Source organism: Gossypium hirsutum, chromosome A01 (assembly GCF_007990345.1).
Source record: "Gossypium hirsutum isolate 1008001.06 chromosome A01, Gossypium_hirsutum_v2.1, whole genome shotgun sequence".
Lineage (NCBI taxonomy): Eukaryota > Viridiplantae > Streptophyta > Magnoliopsida > Malvales > Malvaceae > Gossypium > Gossypium hirsutum.
The window spans coordinates 14,974,429-14,978,832 of NC_053424.1; the positions used below are offsets into that span (position 1 = coordinate 14,974,429).

General features: G+C 37.6%; 1 long non-coding RNA gene across 1 annotated transcript; it reads right to left on the reverse strand.

Moving 5' to 3' along the window:
• Positions 1–329: 329 nt before the first annotated feature.
• On the reverse strand, positions 330–1,642 carry LOC107917685 (uncharacterized). The gene is made up of 4 exons (XR_001689797.2): positions 1,386–1,642; positions 1,090–1,198; positions 901–970; positions 330–821 (listed from the first exon to the last, which is right to left on the reverse strand). It is a non-coding gene; the product is annotated as an uncharacterized lncRNA (long non-coding RNA).
• Positions 1,643–4,404: the final 2,762 nt, after the last annotated feature.

A 4,404-nucleotide genomic window follows, 5' to 3' on the forward strand; every position in this document is an offset into this window, starting at 1 on the left:
GATTAACCAGATTCCTTACTAGCACAAGTATTAAAAGTGAGATGCTACCTGACTACTACTTTCCTACAAGCAGAACTGGGTCGTCAGCCATCTTATACGTAGAAAAGTATCTGGGCAGCGAAGGGTATTTGGAAGAAGGGACTAGGGTGGAGAGTTGGCACAAGTGACACTATTAGCATTAACGATGATGCGTGGCTGCCTGGGGCAGATAATTTTAAAGCTCGTCATCGTATTTCTAATGTTAATATTGCTATGGTTGCAGTATTAATTGATGGAAATAATAGGACGTGGAGGGAAGAATTGATACGAACTACCTTCGAACCTGATGATGCGGATAGAATCCTGCGTATTTCAGTGGTGAGCAAAGCACACCTGGATATGATCTTCTGGCGTAGGGATCACTCGGGAGAGTTCACAATACGTAGTGCTTACAAAATGCTACAGAACTAAATTCCTAATACTTATCCTACTAATTCACATATTACGACCCAACCATTTTACAAACAATTGTGGGCATTACAGCTTCCTAATAAAATTAATATATTAGCGTAAAAAGCATCGTGGAATTTCATTCCTATGATGGTTAATCTACACAAGAGAAGAGTGGATCCAAATGCCATATATCCAAGATGTAGAGCTGGAGCTGAAACCCTTCGGCATGTCTTTGTGGAGTGTCTTATGTCAGAAGAATTATGGTGGGAATTAAACTTTAGTTGGCTTAGGCAAAGCGAGTCATATGAATGCATTGCATGGCTTACCTGGATTTTCAGAAAATATACTGAAGCACAACGTCGACCGGTGATCTATGGTATTTGGGTACTCTGGATGGATAGGAATAAGAACTTACATGAGGGAAAGTCTTATTCAAAGAAACAGGCTGCTAGTTATGTAAGGCATTACCTGGGCGAAATTGATGGACTAAATGAGAGACAGATCAGTGACACCCAGCAAAATGACAAATGGAAGGTCCCTGTACAATCAACTATCAAAATCAATTTTGATGCCGCTTTTGATGACCAAAACCATCAGTCGGCATCTGCGATAGTAGTGAGGAACTATAAAGGGGAAATCAAAGCAACCAAGTCTTACCTCCACTCCACGGTAGCTATGGTCTTTGAGGCAGAAGCTATCACCTGCTATGAAGCGGTTCTCACGAGGAAAGACATGGAATTCACAGATACTCTTGTCGAAGAGGATTCTAAAATAATTATCAACAAATGCATTACACAATCCAGAGATAAATCGCAGGTTAGTGCGTATATCAGTAACATATAAAGCGAAACAGGCAGTTTTCAACTATTACTTTCCTCTTTGCTTAGAGGTTGGCTAATCAGTTAGCCCATATCATTGCCACAACAAGTCTCAGAAAGTATGAAGAGATTTACTTGTTTTGTACGGTTCCTGGGTATGCCACACAGCAATCGGGACTAGAATGACCAAGAGAGCCAGACTGACATGAAGCGCCGGATCGCAGAGAATAAAGATGTTGAGAGCCCCTTCATCAGAAATGTTCTCATTTTCTCTCAGGCTTTACCTCCGTTGAAACTGAATCAACATTTTGGAAAAGGGAAGGTGGGGGACAGGCCATTTACAATTGATGGGGATATCAAAGTTTTCAGGCATTTTCTTTTTTAGTTCTAGAGTATTCTATTTTTTTTAGTCTATTTTTATTCATTTGTCATATGTTTACTTTTTACAATTAATAAATATCCTTGGTTGCATTAAAAAAAACAATACTAGAAAAATGCTTCTAAAATTTAATCATTGACAATTTTAGGATATAGAAAATCAACTCTAATCAACAGACTTAACTGTATGATTATTTAGATTAGATTATTCACACATATAACATAACTTGAGTACTCCATTACTCGGTCAATAATATTAAAAGATGATTTTTCACCTATCTCATAAATCAAAGGATGAATAAATAGGAAGATAAAATTGAAGCAAAAACAAAAATCTCACAATCCCTTTGTTAGTATCTCAAGGCTGTAGCTATTTTTAAAATAATAAGACTAAGTCTTAGGGGGATTTGTTAGCTTATTAGTAGGAGTAGGAGTTGTTAGCTTGTTAGTAGCAATTTGAATTTATTTCTTGTTAAGGTTGTTACTTGGGACTTATATATAAGGGCTGTTTTGTTAATCAATTAAATCATCCCTTCATTTTATCTTTAGTTCTATATTTCATTTAAGTCTTTGCTAAACTAACAGTGGTATCAAGAGCCATTTTTCTTGAAGGACTTGTGAGAAAAGTTTTGTGAGAGTTCTAAGAGAAAATTTGAGAGATACACTTGTGAGGTTTTGCTAGAGGAAAATAGAATCGGGATCGAGTAACCTGTCCATCTTAGCCCCACCTGTGTTTGATGGAGAGAATTATCAAGCCTGGGCCATGAGAATGCAAACATACATGGAGGGTTGTGATTATTGGAAAGCTGTCTAGGAAGACTATGAGGTGACTCCACTTCCCAACAATCCAACTATGAACCAGATCAAAATGCACAAGGAGAGAATCACCAAGAAGGCTAAGGCAAAGTCTTGTCTTTATGCTTCAGTTTCGCCAGCCATATTCAATAGAATTATCGCTTTTGGATCAGCGAAGGAGATATGGGACTACCTCAAAGCTAAGTATCAAGGAGATGAGAGGATCAAGAGCATGAAGATGTTGAACTAGATCAAAGTATTCGAGAGGCTGAAAATGAAGGAGTTTGAGTCAATCAAAGAATACTCAGACAAGCTTATAGGTATTGCCAACAAGGTAAGAGTTCTTGAGACTGAGCTCTCTGATTCTAGACTGGTGCAGAAGATACTTATCTCTGTGCCTGAGAAATATAAAGCAACTATTGCCTTTTTTGAGAACACTATGGGTTTGACTCAGTTGAAAGTAGTGGAGTTGATCAGTGCTTTACAAGCACAAGAGCAGAGGAGGCTAATGAGGCAGCAAGGAAGCATATAAAGAAGTATAGAAGGAGCATTGAAGGCTAAGATGCAGCAAGGCGAAAAAGAAGAGGAACGTAAGTGGAATGGGAAGAAGAGTGATTACAATAGTGGTTCAGAAACTGTTGCAAAAGGTAATAGTACTGAAAATTATAATAATTATTCATGTAAGTATTGTAGAAAACAGAATCATCCCCATTTTAGGTGTTGGAGAAGGCCAGATGTGAAATGCAGAATGTGTAACTTGATGGGGCACATTGAGAGGTTTTGCAAGGAATCGAGAAATCAGCAGTAGGGTGGAGTACATGCTGTAGTTGAAGAAGAAGATGATCATTTGTTTGTCGTCTCTTACTTCTCATCAAGCATTTTATGTGACAGTTGGTTAGTTGATAGTGGTTGTACCAATCACATGAATTATGATGAGAAGCTGTTTAAAGACCTTGACAGGTCATTGAAGCCGAAAGTCAGGATAGGAAATGGAGAATACCTAGAAGTGAAGGAAGAGGCACAGTAGCAATAGAGAGCTGTACTGGAACTAAGTTGATTTCAGATGTTCTATTTGTACCTTAGATTGATCAAAACTTGTTGAGTGTGGGTCAATTGGTAGAGAAGAGATTCAAGGTGATGTTCGAAGAAGGAATGTGTCTGATCCTTGACTCTAGTGGCAATGAATTGTTTAGGATCAAGATGCAGAAGAAAAGGTTCTTATTGAATCCATTTGAGGAGGAGCAAGCAGCATCCAACTGTCGAGAAGGAATGACATCACAATGTAGTGAAAAAAGTTTTGAGCTTGAGATAAAATCGACAGATAATTATATCATGCAAGAACAACTGCAAATCAAGTGTTTTGAGAATGAGGAGTTGCATGCAAAGACAACTCTCTTAGAACAGCAGGTGACATCTCTCTTTGATAAACTATCATCTTTTTCACATGAAATATTTGAAGAACATGCTGATGAGCCACGGAAAAAGAATCTATCTCAGAAGATCAAGAGTAATGTGCAACTTTTAGAAGAGAATAGTGGGTTATGTTTCCAAAATGAAAAGCCGACTGAAGAAGCTTCATATGCGAAAGAATTGACATCTGTAGATGTTGTTGAGTTTAAGAATTTAGTTGGTAAGCTGATTAAGCTTTCAATGCAAAATAAAAAATTGAAAAAGGAATTGTGAGCTGTGAGAAGATTGGTTAATCAACTATAAATGGTATTAATCGCAAGTATAGTGACAACACAAGATCTTGGAAGAAGGGAAAGCACTCTGGCCACTCTCATAACTTTTCTAGAGCAACTTGTGATGATTTTGAATTATGGAATTTTGATTTAGATGCCATTGCATGCTAGGAAACAATTAGAGGCAACTCTTGAAGCTGCACTAGTCGAGAAGTAATTCATTAAAGGCGAATATTGAAGAAACTAGTTTTCAGAGATCAGATGACGGATATTTTACTACATTTTTCATGTTAGTCATT